This window comes from Chiloscyllium plagiosum, unplaced genomic scaffold (genome assembly GCF_037043375.1).
Source record: "Chiloscyllium plagiosum isolate Xiang-an unplaced genomic scaffold, Cpla_swu_hap1 HiC_scaffold_47, whole genome shotgun sequence".
Classification (NCBI taxonomy): Eukaryota; Metazoa; Chordata; class Chondrichthyes; order Orectolobiformes; family Hemiscylliidae; genus Chiloscyllium; species Chiloscyllium plagiosum.
Window position 1 is genome coordinate 18,816,626 of NW_028270185.1, and position 23,834 is coordinate 18,840,459.

The 23,834-nt window shown below is 45.3% G+C and overlaps 1 protein-coding gene across 2 annotated transcripts in view; it reads right to left on the reverse strand.

Moving 5' to 3' along the window:
* Positions 1–221: 221 nt before the first annotated feature.
* Positions 222–23,834, reverse strand: part of med29 (mediator complex subunit 29) — a 46,634-nt gene continuing 23,021 nt past the window's right edge. The window contains exon 5 of one of the 2 annotated variants that reach the window (XM_043680997.2): positions 222–452. The gene's annotated coding sequence lies outside the window, so the exon portion shown is untranslated. Of the gene's footprint in view, positions 453–1,314; positions 1,473–23,834 lie in introns of those variants that run through there. The other variant, XM_087983869.1, reaches the window with a different exon arrangement.

The window sequence follows — 23,834 nt, forward strand, 5'->3', positions numbered from 1 at the left end:
CCTCTTTAGACCCGGTGTCAAATTCGGACTAATATCTGCCCCTTATGAAAACCATCGTGCCAGGCAGTGGGGGTACAAACTGGGCACTAAATGGGGTGGGCATCAAGCAGGGCAACCAAGTGGGGCAAGAAGAGGCACACAGAGTAGGGCATTTTGGTGGTGTGGCAGTGAGCAAGATAATGTAGGAGACAGGGGTCACTCACACGGAGTCAACAGACCCTCAAAGCATTAGTTTAATGAAGAACAAGGGAGACCTTCCCTGGTTTCCTGGACAACACCCGTGCCTCAGTCAACATTCCAAAAACAAAACCAAGGTTCTCTGCTCGCTGTGGCATTGCTGTTTGTGGGAACGTGCTGCGTGCAGATTGGCACCGGGAAATTTGCAACGCAATCCGAGAGTCCCTCCTTTCCTTCGAGGCCTTCGGTAGTCACTACATAAATGCAAGTCTTTTCTTTAAAAACAAAACATGAAACCTTGTTCAGCCGTGAGAGTGTTTAATCAATCACAAATGTTGATTTAATGCAAAAACAAACATCGTAAAACACCACCCGTCCGACACAATGGAAGATGATGCAAATATGAACCAAACTGGGTTTGACTTGGGAAAAGGAGAGCAATTCTGAGGCCTCCTGGGATTGACGGTTGCAGCCTGAACAGAAACAGAACCCGGCAGTTTTTAACCTGAGTGCTTGCTGTTAGTGATTATTTTGGCATTAGTGACAAAACAAAACTAATCTTGTGTTATGTCGAAATCTGGTTTCTGTAAGACTACTGCTGCATGAGACTGAGCTCACATTTCCACCTGAGAGAACAAGTTAGTCAGCAACATACAGGCGGTGACAGCAACTCAATCCCCAAACCAGCTGAGCTACCAGGACAAATCCACATTTTTCTTTCTGTTTGCTGTCACTGCAAGTGGCAAGACGGGTTGAGAAAGCTGTTGACCAAGATTTTTGGGGAGGGTTCATAAATAGAGGCAGAAGCTAGGAAATTATGGTCAACGAACCAAGATAGGCCTCAGCTAGAAATATGAGTCGAAAAGGGTGGCGCTGGAAAAGCACAGCAGGTCAGGCAGCATCTGAGGAGCAGGACAGTCGATGTTTCGGGCATAGACTCTTCATCAAGAATCTGAGGAGAGGGGAAAGGGGGCTGAGAGATAAATAGGAGGGTGCTACCTTCCCCCTAACCCCCACCCTCACCATCCTATTTATCTCTCAGCCCTCTTTCCCCTCTCCTCAGATTCTTGATGAAGGGTCTATGCCCGAAACATCGACAGTCCTGCTTCTCGGATGCTGCCTGACCTGCTGTGCTTTTTCCAGCATCACCCTTTTCAACTCTGGCTCTTCAGCACCTACAGTCCTCACTTGCTCCTCATCTGGAATGTTCTGCACAATTCAGGGCACTAACGTTGCTAGTCCTCTTCAGGAGTGGCCTGTGTTTTCCAGGATTGATCAATTCCCAAGTGCCTGCCCTGTACAACAAAAAAAAGCCACTTAATATTAATAAAGGTTTTAAAAATTTATTGTTTCCTTTGAGCTATCTACAGATATGAAAGTGTTTGAATTAGGAGGAGGGGATATTCAGGGCCACTAGATTATTAATTAACCATCATCCACTGGTGGGAATGAGTCTTTTTGTGCTTCCTGATTGGTGCAGGATGGCAGTGCATCACAAAGATGGACAGATCAGCCGACCAATGGTTGGGATGGGAGCAAGTCATGTGATGAAACTTCCAGGAGTGGAGTCATGACTTAGAGGTGTCTCTGTTGGACTGGGGTGGACAAAGTTAAAAATCACACAACACCAGGTTATAGTCCAACAGGTTTATTTGGAAGCACTAGCTTTCAGAGCGCTGCTCCTTCATCAGGTGGTTGTAGAGACTAAGATCATAAGACACAGAATTTATAGCCAACTGAGTACAGTGTCATGAAGATGTGATGATACATTAAACAATTTTAGATCAAGTCTTTCATCTTTTAGAATGGGATGTGTTGGTTTCTGTTCTTTGATATGTAAACCCCAGAACTTCTTTTAAATTACGTTCTCAAGATAGGTCTAGCTTTTCTGACAATAGGTGCCATCCCAGCTCAGACAATGCATTAAGGTGTGACATCTGTCTGTGTCCCACTGTTGAGTTAGACTGGTTCTACCTCTAAAGTGGGATTTACAGAGTTTGACATGCAGGAATGGAGTGAGTCACAATTAGCAACCCAGAAGGAAAAGCCAGTAAAACTGGTTCACGGTGTTAGAAACAAAATTCAATAAAATTTAGACCAGACCACCAAAGCTAGGAACAAGACAATTTATTCTACGATCTTGCAAGAAAGGACCCCAATTGCAGAAAGCAATTGAAGTGATGATTATTCAAACTAATACACAGTAATACGTTCGAGCTACGTGAGGTCACCTCTTCCGATCCCTCCATTACCCAATCTTTCTTACTATTTCGCCTCTGCCCATCTGTGCTCCACGCCCATTGCTCCCTTCTTTCCAAGTTGGCAATTTTCCCCCTTGCACGTGCTGTCATAAGGCTAAACTCTTATCTCAATGTTCCCTTTGTAACTTCTTTCATTGTCCACAGGTACATTCCATTCCTGTACGTACATCTTAACAATGTATCTTTTTCGCGCTTCGCTTATATGTTTCAGTAATCTTAGCTTTTTGCTGAAACTGTTATTTTAAACATTATGGTAAAAGGAATTATTTTCTTTCATAAATCTACATTAAAGTTAGTACTTAATTATCCATAATTATGCACTGAAAAGTAGAGATACTTTTCCCTAAGTACCTGCAGGGTTAATAGTTCTCTTGCAGTACCCCTTTTCTGTATGCTTTTTCTATATCTGCAAAAACAACACTTTTCCCCATTTCTAACAATGGTACATACTGGTCCAACATGTTTAAGAAGGGGAGTAGAGACAACCCTGCAAATTATAGACCTGTCAGCCTTACTTCAGTTGTGGGTAAAGTGTTGGAAAGAGTTATAAGAGATAGGATTTATTATAATCTAGAAAGGAATTAGTTGATTAGGGATAGTCAACACTGATTGGTGAAGGGTAGGTCGTGCCTCACAAGCCTTATTGAGTTCTTTGAGAAGGTGACCAAACAGGTGGATGAGGGTAAAACGGTTGATGTGGTGTATATGGATTTCAGTAAGGTTCCCCATGGTAAGCTATTGCACAAAATATGGAGGCATGGGATTGAGGGTGATTTAGCGGTTTGGATCAGAAATTGCTTGCTGAAAGAAGACAGAGGGTGGTGGTTGATGGGAAATATTCATCCTGGAGTTCAGTTACTAGTGGTGTACTACAAGGATCTGTTTGGGTCCACCGCTGTTTGTCATTTTTATAAATGACCTGGATGGGGGTGTAGAAGGATGGGTTAGTAAAATTTGCGGATGACACTAAGGTCGGTGGAGTTGTGGATAGTGACAAAGGATGCTGTAGGTTACAGAGCTGCAGAGCTGAGCTGAGAGGTGGTAAATGGAGTTTAATGTGGAAATGTGTGAGGTGATTCACTTTGGAAGGAGTAACAGAAATGCAGAATACTGGGCTAATTGTAAGATTCTTGGTAGTGTAGATGAGCTGAGAGATTTCGGTGTCCAGGTACATAGATCCTTGAAAGATGCCACCCAGGTTGATAGGGTTGTTAAGAAGGCATATGGTGTGTTAGCTTTTATAGGTAGACGGACTGAGTTTCGGAGCCATGATGTCACGTTGCAGCTGTACAAAACTCTGGTGCGGCCAACTTGGAGTATTGTGTACAGTTCTGGTCACTGCATTATAGGAAGGATGTGGAAGCTTTGGAAAGGGTTCAGAGGAGATTTACTAGGATGTTGCCTGGTATGGAGGGAAGGTCTTAGGAGGAAAAGCTGAGGGACTTGAGGGTGTTTTTGTTCGAGAAGATGGTTGAGAGGTGACTTCATTGAGACATATAAGATAATCAGAGGGTTAGGTAGGATGGACAGTGGGAACCTTTTTCTCGGGTGGCAATGGCTAGCTCAAGGGGACATAGCTTTGAATTGAGGGATGATAGATTTAGGACAAATTCAGAGGTAGTTTCTTTACTCATAGAGTAGTAGAAATGCACTGCCGGCAACAGTAGTAGACTCGCCAACTTTAAGAGCATTTAAATGATCATTGGACAGGCATATGGACGAGAATGGAATAGTGTAGGTTAGATTGGCTTCAGACTGGTTTCACAGGTCAGCACAACATCGAGGGCCGAAGGGCCTGTACTGCACTGTAATGTTCTATGTTCTATGTACTCTTCAAAATGGAACTCCAGTATGACAAGAATGTCAATCCCAAGTTCTGCTGGGTCTTTCCCTGGGCACCTGACTTTGCAAGACACTTTAGGAAAGGCCAGTACCCTGGAGAGGTTAAAGGAGGAATTTATTTGCCTCAGCTGCAGGTAGGATCGCAGCAAAAAACGTTAACGTGAGACTGGAGAGGTTAAAGGAGGAATTTATTTGCCTCAGCTGCAGGTAGGATCGCAGCAAAGAACGTTAACGTGAGACTTAGGATCAGTTGGAGATTTTGTCAGATTCTTTTTTTCCCCATTGAGAGAATGGTGAGGAACCAGAATATTCACAATTAAGGTCGTCAGCACCAGACTGTATAAAAATGTTGCTTAGCTGCAATATTGTGTGCAATTCTGGAATCTCACATTGCAGGAAGGGTGTGATTGTAATTGAAGAGGGTGCAGAGGACATTTACCAGGATGTTACCTGAGCTGGAGAGATTGGACTGACTCAGGAGAAAGTGAGGTCTGCAGATGCTGGAGATCAAAGTTGAAACTTTATTGCTGGAACAGCACAGCAGGTCAGGCAGCATCCAGGGAACAGGAGATTCGACGTTTCGGGCACAGGCCCTTCTTCAGGACTCAGGTCATTGTTCTGAAAGTAAGATTGAGCGGGGACATGATTGGGATGTGTGTTATTAGAGAGGCATACTTAGGGTCTTAGGAAGAAACCTTTCCCCTTGTTGGAAGGATCAGTGACTTCGAATTAAGGTAATGGAGTCATAGAGATGTACAGCATTGAAACAGATCCTTCTGTCGAACTTGTCCATGCTGATCAGATATCCTAAATTAATCTAGTCCCATTTGCCAGCATTTGGCCCATATCCCTCTAAACCCTTCCTATTCACATACCCATCCAGAGGCCTTTTAACTGTTGTAATTGTACTAGCCTCATCACTTCCTCTGGCAGTTCATTCCACCACTATCTGTGTGGTAAAAGTTACCCCTCAGGTCCCTTTTAAATCTTTCCCCTCTCACCTTAAACCTAAGCCCTCCAGTATTGGACTCCACTACCCTGGGGAAAAGACATTGCCTATTCACCCTATCCATGTTATAGACTTCTATAAGGTCACCCCTCAGCCTCCAACGCTCCAGGGAAAACAGCCCCAGCCTATTCAGCCTCTCCCTATAGCTCAAACACTCCTGGCAATCTCCTTGTAAAATCTTTTCTGAACCATTTCAAGTTTCACAACATCCTTCCCAGAGCATTTTCCCATTATTGAGGAAATATTCATCAGGAATGCCCTTTAGGAAAGGAAATTTCTGGTCCTTACCCAATCTAGCCTACATGTCTCTCCAGACCCACAGATGACTTTTAACTGCCCTCTGGGCATTTAGGGAGGGTAATAAATGCTGGCCTAGCCAGTGACACCCACATCCCACAAATTAATTTTTTTAAAATTCTGAGATTGTCAAGGATAAATCCTATGTTTAACCAATAATTAGATTTTTTATTTGCATATCCTCCAGGGCTCTGAACTGGAACTGGAAAACGGGATTACTGTAGTCAGCTCTTTGGAGACTGGCAGAAACACGATGGGCCAAGTGGCGACCTGGTCAGAGCTACTGAGGACGCTCTGCTGAACTAATGGGGAGTCCAATACGAGGGTCAGGAGCTAATTGTGAGGCCTGAGATTACATTGTGGGGAAAAGCAAAAGAATTAACATTCTTGCCCTGAGTGTCTGCAGCCTCTGGAATACATCAATCATTAGCATCGTCCATAGGCAAAGGAAAAGCATAAGGGGACACGCCCAGAGTCTAAACGCCCAGCACAAGCCAGTCTCCTTCATCACCAAACAGAGGAACGTGAAAGATAAAGCAAGCACAGAGAATACTGGAGAAACTCAGCAGGTCTGGCAGCAGAGAGAGAATTACGTTCTGATTCGCAGGGTTTGGAGAGAACCACAGGAAGCTGTGCTCTGTGATGAAATTAACCCCCACATTGAAAGGATGAATAATGTAGCACCAGACCCTCAAGAAAGCTGGAGGTGCAGAGACCAGAAGGCTGCAGACAGGACAAGCTCAGACCCGAGGAACAGTCAGCCTCCAAAGAAACCCCGAGGGACGATACTGAAGAGGTCAAGGATGTCCGAGGAACGCACAAGAGAAACCAACGATGGCCCTGTGACAGGAGAGGGATGCAGTAACCTCAGAGTGTGGTCAGGGACTAATGCACTGTCCAGGGTTGCAGAAATTCTCCCAAGAGAGTGGACTGGGGCTGCAGGGAGGCCCTACAAGCCACAGAGCTTCACAGTATCCCTACAGTGTGAAACAGGCCCTTTGGCCCAACAAGTCCACACTGACCCTCCGAAGAGTATCCCACCTTGACCCATTCTCCTACTCTACATTTACCCCTGACTAATGCACCTAACCTACACACCCTTGAATACCATGGGCAATTAGCATGGCCAATTCACCTAACCTGCACATCTTTGTGACTGTGGGAGGAAATCAGAGCACCCTGAGAAAACCCACACAGACATGGGGAGAATGTGCAAACTCCCACACAGATAGTCGCCCAAGGCTGGAATTGAACCTGGGTCCCTGGTGCTGTGAGGCAGCAGTGCTAACCATTGAGCCGCCCTTCCAGTCTCATCATTACATCAGCGCTAGCTATAGACCTTTGAAGATTGTGCATTGGTCTCCTTCACAACAGCCACATGCAGTTATCAGCACTGAAGGGGAATACGTGCTTGCTGATAGAGCTTTATTCTGGATGTAGGTTTGCTCGCAGAGCTGGAAGGTTCATTTCCAGACGTTTCATCACCCTACTAGCTAACATCTTCAGTGGGCCTCCGGGCGAAGCACTGTTGATAATTCCTACTTTCTATTTATATATTTGGGTTTTTATAAATAGAAAGCAGGAACCATGAACAGTGCTTCACCCAGAGGCTCACTGATGATGTTACCTGGTATGGTGATGAAACATCTGGAAATGAACCTTCCAGCTCAGCGAGCAAACCTACATCCAGAACCTCAACCTGAGCTACAAATCTTCTCAAAACTCGCTAAGAAAGTTTTTAAAGACTGCTGGATGAACAAATCAAGGGATGTGCTTAACCACCCAAATCCACCATAAATCTTGTAGCTAAGTCTCCAGACTGGCCCCAAAAACCCTCTGTCATACAGGTTGATAAAGCCATCGGATCCCTGCCCTTAGGGGAAGTTGTGAACTCCAGGAAACCTGAGGATCTCAGCTACCATCAAACCCACACCAAGCAGGTTGGACAACCACTCAAAGGCAAAGGACAAAAATCTGTGTGTGACAACCAAAGGGAAATCGCACTACTTGTGATAGCAGCAGAAGGTGCTACTTACTAACCGTGTAGCAGAGCAGAGAGGTTTCCTGACTGACCCCAGTAGAGGGGTTTGCTCTATTGTGGTCCCCACTCAGGGACTGACTGCAGTACCTGCAGTGGCCACTGGTCCAGCATCGGGAATACCCTCCCCGCACTTACCCCATAGAGTCATAGAGATGTACAGCGTGGAAACAGACCCTTCAGTCCAACTCATCCATGCTGACCAGATATCCTAAATAAATCTAGTCACATTTGCCAGCACTTGGCCCATAGGTTCCTCTGAGATTTAAACCCCCCCCCCAACTTATACTTCCAAACTTCAGTGAATATAGTTCCAGTGAATCCAGTGTCTCTTCATACATTAGATCCACCATCTCACTGAGAGGCACTGATCCAGACACTGCTAGCTCCAGAGTGCAGTAGAGACACTCAGCAGCCACAGCCCAGATTCCAGCAGGAGGCAATATTGCGAGGTGAAGCCTATGGAGGTCAGCATGGCCCTTAGATATAGCAGAGTCAGCATAAAGGACACTGGCCTGGGTATCTGTTCAGAGTCATAGAGAGAATGGTATTCCCTGATACAGCAGTGGGTACAGCTGTAAGGTTCATCGGCAAAAGATACTACAGCTTTTAAGGAACAATTGTTGCAAGTGATGAATAAATATGTCCCTCTGAGACCGGCAAGAAGTGGTAAGATAAAGGAACCTTGGATGACGAGAGCGGTGGAGCTTCTCGTCAAAAGGAAAAAGGTAGCTTACATAATAAGGTGGAGGAAGCTAGGGTCAAGCTCAGCTCTAGAGGATTACAGGCAGGCGAGGAAGGAGCTCAAAAATGGTCTGAGGAGAGCCAGGAGGGGGCACGAGAAAGGCTTGGCAGAACGGATTAGGGAGAACACAAAGGCATTTTATACTTACGTGAGGAATAAGAGAATGGTCAAAGAAAGAGTAGGGCTGATCAGGGATAGCATAGGGAATTTGTGTGTGGAGTTTGAGGAGGTAGGGGAAGCCCTAAATGAGTTTTTTGCTTCTGTCTTTACGAAAGAAACGAACTTTGTAGTGAATGAAACCTTTGAAGAGCAGGTGTGCATGCTGGAGTGGATAGAGATAGAGGAAGCTGATGTGCTGAAAATTCTGTCAAACATAAGATTGACAAGTCGCCAGGCTCGGACCAGATTGGTCCTCGGCTGCTTTGGGAAACGAGAAATGCAATTGCTTCTCCACTTGCGAAGATCTTTGCATCCTCGCTCTCCACCGGAGTCGTACCTGAGGACTGGAGAGAGGCAAATGTAATTCCTCTCTTCAAGAAAGGAAATAGGGAAATCCCCGGCAATTACAGACCAGTACGTCTCACGTCTGTCGTCTGCAAGGTATTAGAAAGGATTCTGAGGGATAGGATTTATGACCATCTGGAAGAGCATGGCTTGATTAAATGCAGTGAACACGGCTTTGTGAGGGGCAGGTCATGCCTCACAAACCTTATCGAGTTCTTTGAGGATGTGACTAGAAAAGTTGATGAGGGTCAAGCTGTGGATGTGGTGTATATGGACTTCAGCAAGGCATTTGATAAGGTTCCCCATGGTAGGCTCATTCAGAAGGTCAGGAGGAGTGGGATACAGGGGAACTTAGCTGTCTGGATACAGAATTGGCTGGTCGACAGAAGACAGCGAATGGTAGTAGAAGGAAAATATTCAGCCTGGAAGTCAGTGGTGAGTGGTGTTCCACAGGGCTCTGTCCTTGGGCCTCTACTGTTCGTAATTTTTATTAATGACTTGGATGAGGGGATTGAAGGATGGGTCAGCAAGTTTGCAGACGACACAAAGGTTGGAGGTGTCGTTGACAGTATAGAGGGCTGTTGTAGGCTGCAGCGGGACACTGACAGGATGCAAAGATGGGCTGAGAGGTAGCAAATGGAGTTCAACCTGGATAAATGCGAGGTGATGCATTTTGGAAGGTCGAATTTGAAAGCTGAGTACAGGATTAAGGATAGGATTCTTGGTAGTGTGGAGGAACAGAGGGATCTTGGTGTGCAGGTACATAGATCCCTTAAAATGGCCACCCAAGTGGACAGGGTTGTTAAGAAAGCATATGGTGTTTTGGCTTTCATTAACAGGGGGATTGAGTTTAAGAGCCGTGAGATCTTGTTGCAGCTCTATAAAACTTTGGTTAGACCGCACTTGGAATACTGTGTATAGGAAAGATGTGGATGCTTTGGAGAGGGTTCAGAGGAGGTTTACCAGGATGCTGCCTGGATTGGAGGGCTTATCTTATGAAGAGAGGTTGACTGAGCTCGGACTTTTTTCATTGGAGAAAAGGAGGAGGAGAGGGGACCTAATTGAGGTGTACAAGATAATGAGAGGCATAGATAGAGTCGATAGCCAGAGACTATTTCCCAGGGCAGAAATTGCTAACATGAGGGGTCGTAGTTTTAAGCTGGTTGGAGGAAAGTATAGAGGGGATGTCAGAGGCGGGTTCTTTACACAGAGAGTTGTGAGAGCATGGAATGCGTTGCCAGCAGCAGTTGCGGAAGCAAGGTCATTGGGGACATTTAAGAGACTACTGGACATGCATATGGTCACAGAAATTTGAGGGTGCATACATGAGGAACAGTGGTCGGCACAACATCATGGGCTGAAGGGCCTGTTCTGTGCTGTACTGTTCTATGTTCTATGTCTAACTCACCCACTGCAGCCATGACCACATCTCCAGTCATCTTGACTCACCGAGTCACTAGGATGTCCGGGGTGGATATGGAGAGAGGGGCTGGGTAAGAGAAAACCGTCCCCACCATAATCTATCCGGTAACAATAAACTGAATGAAATCCCCATGCAACTGTAAGTAACTGGAGAGGTCCATGTGTTTTGGGACAGGTAGCAAGTTGTTGTATTGGCCACAAACAGGGTCAACACAGGAAGGATGTTCCTGATGACCAGGCAGCCCAGAAGCAGGGAATCACATGAAGATATGAGGTGTGCCACTTAGGACTGAGGTGAGGAGAAATGCCCAGAGAGTGGGAGCACAGTGGCTCAGTGGTTAGCACCGCTGCCTCACAGCGCCAGGGACCCGGGTTTGTTTCCACCCTTTGGGCAACTGTCTGTTTGGAGTTTGCATGTTCTCTGTGTGGGTCTCCTCCGGGTGCTCGAGTTTCCTCACACAGTCCGAAGATGTGCAGGTTAGGTGGATTGACTATGGGAAATTACCCATAGTGTCCAGAGATATGCAGGCTAGGTGGGTTAGCCATTGAAAATGCAGGGTTACAGGGAAAGGTTAGGGGATGGGTCTGGGTGGGTAAGATGCTCTTCAGAGAGTCAATACGGACTCAGTGGGCCCAATGGCCTGCTTCCATCCTGTAGGGATTCTATGGTGAGCCTGTGGAATTCTCTGCCACAGCAAGAGGTTCAGGCCAAAACAAAAGGGTATGATCATATAGGAGCAGGCTCAAAGGGCTGGAAGGACTACTCCAACGTTTTACATTTCCCAACATTTTCCATCCATGGGAATTCTGAGGCTCGAGCATTGTGGTGGGCCCTCAGTGAGAGCAGGGGGGATGGCTGGACAGCTCAGTCAGAGCTCCATGGCAACCACTGCTGACTCAGAGCTGGCAACTCCACTTGTGGTCCCCATCCTGACTTTGGGAAACTCGGATCTAGACTGGTCCGGGTCTGCTGCATCTCTATCCCTGCCTTATCCAAGGAAAACCCTTCCCCAATGTGGACGTAGGTTTGCTCGCTGAGCTGGAAGGTTCATTTCCAGACGTTTCGTCACCCTACTAGGTAACATCTTCAGTGGGCCTCCAGGTGAAGCCTCAATCTCAGCACGTCTTGTAAATCCTCTCTTCACATTCGAATACACAGCGTACAGATTACCGTTCCCACTCTCTGTAGTCCAATCATCTCTTGGAGCACCGACAGTAAAGTTAATGTCAGAGTACATTAGCATTGCCAACAGAGTCCTTTCCCAGTGTATTACAACTGATGCCTCTCTCAAGGCTGCTTTATTTTTTTGTTGTGGTGGGTAAAAGGGGGAATCAGATGTGGGCATTCTGCCTCACATTTGAATCCCTCGCCACCAGGTTTAGCATGAGAATTGACCCAGTGGCAACTACAGCCACGCAGGATATGAGGCTGCAGGCCAGAGATGGGTCCATGTTGAGGTCTAGGGACCATTAGCGACCCTGACACACTGCATAGGACGGTCCATCTCCTCCCGCCCCCATTTTGAAAAGAAGCAAGCTGCATCAGTTGTGATTTTGGAATTTTGGGAGAAGTTCATGTAAAATGAAGGCCATTATCCTTTGCAGAGGCAGACAGACCTGGATATATAAGTGGATAAGACAGTAAAGATGGAAGGACAGGTCGACTGAGCAGTTAATAATGCGTAGAGGTTTCATTGATAGAGGTCAGGTGGTTATTCTGAACTCATATAAGACTCTGGATCTAGGGGTACAGTTTCATAACTCCTTGAAAATGTGGCATGGATAGACAGGGTGATGAAGAAGGCTTTTGTCTTGCCTACTTTCATCAGTCAGAGCACTGAGTATGGATGTTGGGATATCTTGTTGCAGCTGTACAGGACATGAGTGAGGCCACATTTGGAGTACTGCGTGCAGTTCTGGTCGCCCTATTATAGAAAAGATATTATTAAACTTGAATGAGCGCAGGGAAGATTTCCTAAGATGATACCTGGACTGGAAGATTTGGGTTACAAGGATAGGCTGGGACTATTCCCTGGAGCATAGGAGACTGAGGGATGGCCTTATAGAGGTCTGTAAAATCATGAGGAGCATAGATAAAGGTAGCTAGCCAACAGCCTTTCCCCATGTAGGGGAGTCTAAAACTAGAGGGCATAGATTTAAGGTGAGAGGGGAGAGATACTGAGGGGTCCAGAGGGACAATTTTTCACACAGAGGATGGTGAGAGTCTGGAACAGGCTGCCAGAGGTAGGAGGTGAGTGCAATTTAAGAAACATTTGGACAGGTACATGGATGGGATAGATGTGGAGGGATCTGGACCAAACGTAGGCAAATGGAATGAGATTGTGAAAACTGGGTGGCATGACCAAGTCAGACCAAAGGGCTGTTTCCATGCTGTAGACCTCTATAACTCTAGTTGCACCTCGGCTACAGCGCTGTGTACAGTTCTATGTGCTACTTGTTAGAATGCTTGAAGTCTAGAAATGGTACAGCACAGAAGGGGGCCATTTGGCCCATCTTGTCCATGCTGACCCAAAGGCACCCACATGCCCTTTCTAATCCCGTTTTCCTACACACGTATCTTTGATCCGAGGGATGAGAAACTTCAGCTACGCAGAGAAATTGAACTCGGGAGGATTTTACTTATTCTGAAAGGGGAAGGCGAGGAGGAGTTTGGACAGAAATTTTTGAAATCAAGAAGATTGGCAGGATGGAGAGAAACTGTTTTCTGTCATAAGAGGATCGTGAATGGGAGGGTACAAATATGAGTATTTTGCAAAAGGAATAAATTCTAAATATTTTTGCATAGCGAGTAGTTAGTGTCTGGAAAGCCCTGCCAGGTAGTATGGCAGAGACAGAGTTAATTGAGGCATTCAAGGGGGCATCAGATGAGTATTTTGACAAAAAAGAATCAAATTGAAACATTAATTCCGTTTATCGCTGCGCAGATGCTGCCACAACTCCTGGGTTTCTCCAGCGTTTTCTGTAGGACTTCAGTTTTGTTGGAGTGAACAATTCTGAAAGTCTGCAGCTGGCAAGGACGGACAACAGCCTGAGCTTCGTGACACTTGCAGACTTTATTAAGTCTGCGACAGATAAGAGTCATACTTTATTCAGACCTCCTGTTTTGAGACAGTCTGGGTGGGTGACTTGAAAGCCTGGAATTGAGCCAGAACTTTGGCTAAAAGTCACCCGCTGCTTCCAGAACTCAGGACTGCAACTGAGAGGTCAACAGTCAGCCACTGCAGACTGTGGAGGGAGGGAAGGGACAGTGATGGAATGACTCACTCCTGTGTGAAGCAATTCAGAGACTCGATGAATTTTATGTGCCCAAGGCCAGTTAGAAAAATTAAGTTCTGAGAAAGGGTCACTGGACCCAAAATATTAACTCTGATTTCTCTCCACAGATACTGCCAGACCTGCTGAGCTTTTCCAGAGCAGCTTCTGTTTAGAGACTTAATGTTGACAGACCTAAGTTAGGGTTATTTTACCATTTTGGATTGTGGGTCACTTTGGGGTTAATACCTGTACTACAGTAAAGTTACATTTCTTCCCTCTATGATGCTTTTCTTGCTTTCAATAAAATTATTCCTCTTTTCATTTCTCTTTAAAAATATTATCATTTGTATTGCCATTTATAGCTGTTTTAGAATCATTATACTATTTTATTATATTCAATAAAATTACTGTTTTAACATACCCCTCAATCATTCATTCATTCTTGTTACATCCTGTTATGACTACGGCTGGGAGTCTGAGTAAGACTTGGTAGGGAGTCATGCGACATGAATGGAGGATTGATTAACAGACCGGAAGTAGACAGGAGGGAGAGAAGGGGCATTTTAAAGATGGTAGGCTGTGACTGGGTTATGCAGCGGTGTTGGCCATTTACAATCAATATCACGGGTTGGAGTGGGGTGTTTCCAAATTTGCTGACACTGCAAAGCTTGCTGTGGCACTGAGCTGTGAGGAGATTGCTAACCAGCTTGCCCAAGGGGCACAGCAAGTGGGCATCAAGATAGGAGATGGACTATCATGAGGGGAGATGGGAGGTTGGCAGGGATAATAGGAAATCAGAATATTTTTCTCAATTGTGAGAAACTATGAAATATTAATGTTCTGAAGGAGTGAGGTATTTCTGGCAGAACACTGAGGTATGTGGGTATAGTGGGCAATTAGGAAGGCAAATTATACACTGGCCTTTACTGCAAAGGGATCAGAAGATGCAACTAGTCAGGTCTTTGGTCAGGACTGAGATCAGTTTTAGTTTCTGTACCTGAAGAAGGATCTAGTTACCCTGGTAGAGGAGCAGCAAACATTCATCCACCTGATTAATTCCAGGAGAAAAGGGTCTTCATAGGTGAAGTAGGCTGGGTCTGTATCCTCAGGAGCTTGACAAAATGAGAATTGATCTCATTGAAGTTAAAAATCATACAACACCAGGTTATAGCCGGAGATGTGTTGCTGGAAAAGCGCAGCAGGTCAGGCAGCATCCAGGGAACAGGAGAATCGACGTTTCGGGCATAAGCCCTTCTTCAGGAAAGAAGGGTTATACCAGGTTATAGTCACACAGGAAACACCAGGTTATAGTCACACAGATTTAATTAGAAGCACACTAGCTTTCGGAGCGCCACTCCTTCATCAGGTAGTTATAGAGGACACAATTGTAGGGCACAGAATTTATAGTGAAACTATCATGGTTTTCGAACAGATGAAAGACTCAACAGACAATCAAGGTATTTTTCAATGTATAATTTCAGTTACATCACACTGTAAATTTTTTGCTATAAATTCTGTGTCTTACAATTGTGTCCTCTATAACTGACTGATGAAGGAGCGGCGCTCCGAAAGCTAGTGCTTCCAATTAAAGCTGTTGGACTATAACCTGGTGTTGTGTGATTTTTAACTTTGTCCACCTCCGTCCAACACCAGCATCTCCAAATCATGATCTCAGTGAAAGTTACGAGCCTCTGGGTAGATCTGACTGGGGTGGATGCTGAGGCTGGGTTCCACAGGCTGGAGCGTTGCGAACACATGGGGGCACGGTCTCATATTCGGAGGTCAGCCCGTTACAAACTGAGATGAAGAGATTTCTTCAGTCAGGGAGGGGGTGGTGAACCTTTGGAATTCTGTATCCCGGGGCTGCTTGCTTTTTGAGTAGATTTAAAGCGGAAATCAATCCATGTTTAGATGCTCACTTCCCCTCTAAACCTCCTGCCTTTCACTTTAAAAGTGTGCTCCCCCCCCCTTGTTTGTTACCCTTCAACTTAGGTTTTCTATTCACAGGCAGTGGGAGGCATGGACCTCATGGTATTATTGCCAGACTATTAATCCAGAAACTCAGGCAATGTTCTGGGGACCTCGGTTTAAACCCCGCCACAGCAGATGATAGAATTTGAATTCAATGAAGATTCTGGAATTAAGGATCTAATGATGACCACGAAACTATTGTTGATTGTCGGGAAAAGAGCCCCATTTGGATTCACTACCGCCCTTTAGGGAAGGAAATCCGCCATCCTTACCTGGTCTGGCCCACACATGACTTCAGACCCACAGCAGTGTGGCTGACTCTGGGCATTTAGAGATGGATAATAAATGCTGGCCTGGCCAGAGATGCTCACATCCCATGAGTGAATTAAAAAAACACTGTCCATGCCGCTCATAATCTTACACATCTCCATCAGGTTCTTCCTTCAATCTCCTGTATTCCAAAGAAAGCAACCTGAGTTTATCCAGCCTCTTGTCATAGCTGAAATGCTCCAACTCAGACAACTAATCCGCTCAGAAGTCAGGTTTTTGGTAGAAATATTATCTAAGTTCTTTGTAATAAAGTGCCTGTATTACCAGCTATGGCTCATGGAATCCCTACAGTGGGGAAGCAGGCCATTCGGTCCATCAAGTCTACACCAACTCTCTGAACAGCGTCCCACCCAGACCCCCCCCTACGCTATCCTATAAACCTGCCTTTAACATGGCTACTCCACCTAGCTCACACATCCCTGGGTAATTTAGCATGGCTAATCTACCTAACGTGCACATTGTGGGCAGAAACCCACACAGACACAGAGAGAATGTGCAAACTCCAGACAGTCACCCGAGACTGGAATTGAGAGGCAGCAGTGCTAACCATGAAGCATTCATGCTTCTAAATAACATGTTAACAGATTCAACTCCCTCTCCAAAAGTTGAGTTGTAAAGATCAAAGATTGACACTCTGCTGAGGGAGTGCTACACTGTTGAAGGCACTCCCTTTCTGAACGAGATGTTTAAACTAAGGGTTTATTATGGGGATATTGATAAAGAATCCCACAGTGCTATGTTGGAGAAGAGCAGGGAAGTTGTCCCTGGAGTCCTGTCCAATCCCTATCCCTCAAATAAAAAATCTCAAAGACAAGTTACCCGGGTTCTTATCACATTGTTGTGGGTTGGAGCTCACTGCATCCAAATTGGCTGGCAATCCGGTACATTCTAATCGTGTCCACACTTCATTGGCCACAAAGCTCTTTGAGATGACCAGTATTGAAAAGCATGCATAAAACTCAGCTGCAGGATTTTTCATCTAAAAGACTCTAGTTTTCTATATACTTCATGTAAAACTTGAGCTGAGTTGAATCACAAAGGTCACAAAATTCAGAATTTAAGTGTAATCCCAGCAATCTGATTTACATGACTGTATGTGTAAAATTCTAATGGTAATGAATCTGTGCAAATTCATGCTTAATATGCTCATATATGTACATTTCTTACAATTTAAATTACTAGTTATTCTGAATGATAATTAATCTGAACAGTGCTACAGAGTCATAGAGATGTACAGCACAGAAACAGATCCTTCGGTCCAACTCGTCCATGCTGACCAGATATCTGAACCTAATCTAGCCCCATTTGCCAGCACTTGGCCCATATCTCTCTAAACCCTTCCTATTCATATACCCATCCAGATGCCTTTTAAATGCTGCAATTGTACCAGGTTCCACCCCTTGCTCTGGCAGCTCATTCCATACATGCACCACCTTCTGCGAAAAAGTTGCTCCTTCGGTTCTTTTTAAATCTTTGCCCTCTCACCTTAAACCTATGCCCTCTAGTTTTGGACTCCACTACCTTGGGGAAAAGACCATGCTGGTTGTTACTATACAAAGGAATTTCTGGATCTCAGTTGAGACTAAATCGAACTTGTGTGCATTTGCAAGATGTGAAGCCAACGAGGAGTGAAGTCAGAGATGAGGAACTTCAGTAACATGGTGAATGGGAGTATGTGAGACTGTTTTCTTTGGAGAGAGAAGGCTGAGAGGGGATTTAATCAAGCTGTTCAATATCAGAAGGGGTCCAGGTAGAGTAGAGAGGAAGAAAGTGGTCCCACTGTCAGAAGAATCAGGAAGAGAGAGCACAGTTTTAAGTTAATTAGAAGCAATGAGGGCTTGAGTGGTTTGGATGTGGAATGCACTGTCCGAGAGTGAGAAGGCAGTTTCAACCAAGGCTATTGAGAACGAGTTGGATTATCTGAAAGGTGCGAGGTTACAGAATGAAGGCCGGGGACTGGCCTAAGGTGAACTGATCATTTAGAAGAGTCAGTACAGACACATTGAGCCGAGTGGCCTCATCCTGTGCTATACTATTGTGCGATTCTGAAAGTCAAGTTCTCGAAAACGTTACCCGCAGAAAGGTCACCCCTATGACGTTTGATCTAAAAAAAGGGTGTGAACGTTTTATTTTTACAAAGTTATTTATGGTAAATGGAAGTCTTTATAGCCAGTTGACGTTAGCAAGCGTGGAATTGTGGCTGGGACGACCTACCATAAACAACAGGGGAGAACACAGAGAATCCTATTCCTCAGGGATCTATGCCTGGGAAACTATGCCTGGCTTCATTCAACATCCATCAATGCAAGGAAGCTCAGGCCAATGTGTAGGACATGGTGTTTAGCATGAACTGGGAGCCCAGTTCTCTGCAAGTCCTTTATATCAGATGTAGCACTTTTCTGTATTGAGACTAAATTTCACAGCTCTCTGGTTTTTTTAATTTCTTGCACTTCATTTACATGATATAAAGTACTTTTCTCAAAATAAATGAGGTCTTTTATCCCTGTTACTGTTTTCAGTTCTAATATCAGACTATCAACTCTGATGGTGAGAGATACCAGGGAGAGACTTGCATTCACTGCACATGATCGCCACCTTCAGGTCACTGCTGATCAGATTCATTGTCCAGTTTGAGCTGCCAATGTAAACCCCAATTATAGAGTCACAGAGATGTAGAGACAAAAATAACTGCAGATGCTAGAATCCAAGGTAGTCAGGCAGGAGGTTGGAAGAACACAGCAAGCCAGGCAGCATCAGGAGGCGGAGAAGTCAACGTTTCGGGTCGATGCACAAACTCTCAGGTTTCAGACACCCATTTGCTATCACACACCAGAGAACTCTCATTGATATTCACTCAATCAACATTGCCAGGGCAGGTAGAGCACCGATAGGGAAAATAAATTTAAAAAGCAAACATCTGCTTATGATAGTAAATACAATCGTGAATCCAACCAAACACAGAAGGTTCGGAAGGGAGATGTCAAAAAAAGAGAGGCAAAAAGGGATTATGAAAAAGACCGGCAGTTAAGCTAAAGGGAAATCACAAAGTCTTCTATAAACAGACGAATAGTAAAAGGTTGAGTAAAAGGAACACTAAGGGCTGATCAGGGATCAAGAAAGGGGAGAATGGCTAACGTATTAAGTTAATATGTTGCATCTGTCTTTTACATACAAGGCTAATGCTACCCAGGTAAAAGCTCAGTCACTAGAAGGGTTTAATACTAAGGAGGTGGTATTGGATAAGCTGTTGGTACTTAAAGTTGTTTTTATTCATTCATGTGATGAGGATGCTAGCCCAGCATTTATTGCCCATCCCTAATTGCCCAGAGGGCAATTTAGAATCAACCACATTGCTGTGGGTCTGGAGTCACATCTAGATCAGACCAGGTAAGAATGGCAATTTCCCTCCTTAAAGGGCATTAGTGAACTAGATGGGTTTTTTTAATGACAAGTGACAATGGTTTCATGATTACCATTAGTCTTTTTTAATTCCAGATTTTGTACTGAATTCAAATTCCAACCTCTGCTCTGGCAGGATTCAAACCTGGGTCCCCAGAACATTACCTGGATCTCTGGCTTAATAGTCTAGTGATAATATGAATAGGCCTTTGCCTCCGCCAATGATAAGGAACTGGATCAGGTGAAATGTATTGAAGGATACTGAGTGGAGAGAGAGTGGAAATTGCAGAAATACTGGCAATTGCCTTTTAATCTTCTGCGGATTCAGGAGTGCTGCTGGAAGATGAGAGAGTTTGAAACATCATGCTCTTGTTGAATAAAGATTGTAATTATGAGTTCAGCCTAACTCTGGGCTTGCCAGTGTAACTTCTAGAAACAATTAAAACTGAGAACTGCGGATGCTGTAAATGAGGAACCAAAACAGAGGTTGCTGGGAAAGCTCAGCAGGTCTGGCAGCATCTGTGGAGAGAAACCAGAGTTAACATTTTGGGGGTGAGTGACCCAGATTACTCTGATTTCGCTCCAAAGATGCTGCCAGACCTGCTGAGCTTTTCCAGCAATTTCTGTTCTTATTTCCAGAAACAACTGGTCAGGATAGAATTAATTGCCACGTGGAAAAATGTGCCTTAATTCAGAAATGCCAATATCAAGGAAAGGCTGTGTCAAACTAACTTACGGGAGTTTTTGAAAAGGTAACAGAGAGGGTTGATGAGGATAAAGCTGTTGACATGGTGTACACAGACTGCCAAAAGACATCTGAAACAATACCACACACCAGATTGGTGAGGAAATGTATACATCACGTAATAAAAGGGACATTAGCAACATAGATATAAAATTAGCTCAGTGATTTGAAACGAACGATTGATTAATGAATATTTTCCAGGCTGAAGGAAGGTTTCCCAGAAGATTATGTCAGGACCCTATCTTTTCCTGATTATATAATATATAGAGGACATTATCTTGTCATACAGGGAACAATTTCAAAGTTTGCGGTCCATCCAAAACTTGGGAGCATGCTAAACTGTGAGGACCACAGTGTCGAACTCTAAAAGGACATTGAGAAGTTGTTGGAATGAGCAGAGGGGTGGCAGATGATGTTTAATGCAGAAATGTGAGAGCTGATATATCTTGATTCAAACTGCATGGACAGACAGTAGTAGTCGGAAGGGAGCAAAGAAACCTGAGTGTACATGAGCTAACGGAAAGTTAAAGTTATAAAGAGAGGCTGGAACTTATTTCAACTCGGTGAAAGTGAGGACTGCAGATGCTGAAGATCAGAGTCAAGATTGTGGTGCGGGAAAAGCATAGCGGGTCAGGCAGCATCGAGGAGCAGGAGAATTGATATTTTGGGCATAAGCCCTTCATCAGGAATGAGGGGTGACCTTACAGAGGTTTATAAAACGATGAGGGGTATAGACAGGGTTGATGATTGGCACCTTTTCCCTAGAATGGGAGATTTCAAGACTGGGGGGGCCATATTTTTAAGGGGAGAGAAGAGCAATTTAAAAAAGACACGAGGGGCAAATATTTAACAGAGAGGGTGGTTCATGTGTGGAAGAAACAATGGATGTGGGCACAGTTACAATGTTTAAAAGACATGAATAGGAACGGTTGGGAGGGATATGGACCAGGAGCAGGCAGGTGGGATTAGCTTAGTTTGGGATTATATTCGGCACGGACTGGTTAGACCAAAGGATCTGTAGCCATGCTGTGTGACTCTATGGGTTATTAGGGGCAGTATTAATGGGTAGAGAGAGCTGTGAATAAAGCAGACAGTATTCCAGATTCCATTAATAGGGGCACATGAATACAGGAACAAGGACAACATGAAGAATTTACATAAGACACTGGTTTGACCTTAGTCCTATTCTGGGCACCACACATTAGAAAGATTGCATACGCGTTGGAGAGACATGAAAAGGTTGATGAGATTTATCTTGGGGATGAGAAACCTCGACTGTGACAATAACTGGAGAGGTTGGGACAGTTTGTTAGAGAGGAGCTGCTGAGGGAGATGTGATTCAAGTTTCGAAAATTGTGAGGGGTCGAGATGGAGCAGCCAGGGAGAACCAGTTCCCCATTGGCAACAGAGGGCATGGCTTCTAAACGTTTTGCAAAAGAAACAAATGTGAGGTGAGAAAAGACATGGTCAAACAGTGAGTGGGTGCAACACTGGTGTTCTGGTGGAGACTGGTTCATTGAGATATTCTAAAAGGGCTTAGACAATCACTCAAACAGAAACACTTTGCGTGGAGAAGGGGAAATGGCAGGAAATTGCTACAAAGTCAAAATGTTCAGAGTGCCAGTACAGACACAATGTGGCCAAATGCCTTCCCCTGCACCACAACACTACTGTGATTCTGGGTTAGATACAGAGTAAAGCTGCCTGTACACTGTCCCCCACCAAATACTCCCAGGACAGGGACAGCACTGAGACAGATACAGAGTAAAGCTGCCTCTATACTGTCCCCCCACCAAATACTCCCAGGACAGGGACAGCACTGAGATAGATACAGAGTAAAGCTGTCTCTACACTGCCCCCCCACCAAATACTCCCAGGACCGGGACAGCACTGAGATAGATACAGAGTAAACCCCCTTCTACACTGTCCCCCACCAAATACTCCCAGGACAGGGACAGCACTGAGATAGATACAGAGTAAAGCTGTCTCTACACTGCCCCCCCACCAAATACTCCCAGGACAGGGACAGCACTGAGATAGATACAGAGTAAAGCAGCCTCTACACTGTCCCACCACTAAATACTCCCAGGACCGGGACAGCACTGAGATAGATACAGAGTAAAGCTGTCTCTACACTGCCCCCCCACCAAATACTCCCAGGACAGGGACAGCACTGAGATAGATACAGAGTAAAGCTGTCTCTACACTGCCCCCCCACCAAATACTCCCAGGACAGGGACAGCACTGAGATAGATACAGAGTAAAGCAGCCTCTACACTGTCCCACCACTAAATACTCCCAGGACAGGGACAGCACTGAGACAGATACAGAGTAAAGCTGCCTCTATACTGTCCCCCCACCAAATACTCCCAGGACAGGGACAGCACTGAGATAGATACAGAGTAAAGCAGCCTCTACACTGTCCCACCACTAAATACTCCCAGGACCGGGACAGCACTGAGATAGATACAGAGTAAAGCTGCCTCGACACTGTCCAACACCAAATACTCCCAGGACAGGGACAGCACTGAGATAGATACAGAGTAAAGCTGCCTCTACACTGTCCCCCCACCAAATACTCCCAGGACAGGGACAATACTGAGATACAGAGTAAACCCCCCTCTACACTGTCGCCCATCAAATACTCCCAGGACAGGGACAGCACTGAGATAGATACAGAGTAAAGCTGCCTCTACACTGTCCAACACCAAATACTCCCAGGACAGGGACAGCACTGAGATAGATACAGAGTAAAGCTGCCTCTACACTGTCCCCCCACCAAATACTCCCAGGACAGGGACAATACTGAGATACAGAGTAAACCCCCCTCTACACTGTCGCCCATCAAATACTCCCAGGACAGGGACAGCACTGAGATAGATACAGAGTAAAGCTGCCTCTACACTGTCCCCCCACCAAATACTCCCAGGACAGGGACAATAATGAGATACAGAGTAAACCCCCCTCTACACTGTCGCCCATCAAATACTCCCAGGACAGGGACAGCACTGAGATAGATACAGAGTAAAGCTGCCTCGACACTGTCCACCACCGAAGAAGGGCTTATGCCCGAAACGTCGATTCTCCTGCTCCTCTGATGCTGTCTGGTCTGCAGTGTTTTTCCAGCACCACATTTTTCAACTCTACACTGTCCCCCACCAAATACTCCCAGGACAGGGACAGCACGGGGTAAGATCGAGTAAGACTCGTACCACTTTATTTTTAAAAGTGCAAGTCAAAAATAAATTTAAACAGCACCTACTGGAATGTTATATAGAAATAAAACACAAACCAAACATTGAAAGGAAGCTTATACCATGAAAAAGAAACTAAATTAAAATAACAGTGACTGGGTTGATGATGCACTCCAGCCCGTGTGCCCATTGGTCTCAAAAGGCCTTGACTGTTCTGGCGAGCAGAGTGTGCTCCCTGTCCAGAGACAACCGAGTGCGGATGTAAACGTGAAAGAGGAGCAGTCAGGAACGATGAGCCCTTCCTCAGCCCGCTGCCTGCACATGTTAATTGGTCACCTTGGCCAGGCCCAGGGCCGCAGCCACAAGTATGGCCTCAGACAGATCCACCTCTCCCCACACTGGGAGCCCGGCCGTCAGGAGCATGAGGCTAAAGTGCTGCCAAACCTGAAGCAGCAGCAGCACCTTCAAAAGAATTAAAAAGGGGCTGAAAATGGAATCATTCCACATTTACGTGAAACAGTGTCTCCTCCAGGCGACATGGACTGGCACCTGGTGAGCTTACTCAGCCTACGGATGGCTGTGTGCAGGACTCTCCGCCCCGGATCCCTTCACAGGGGGCCCTCC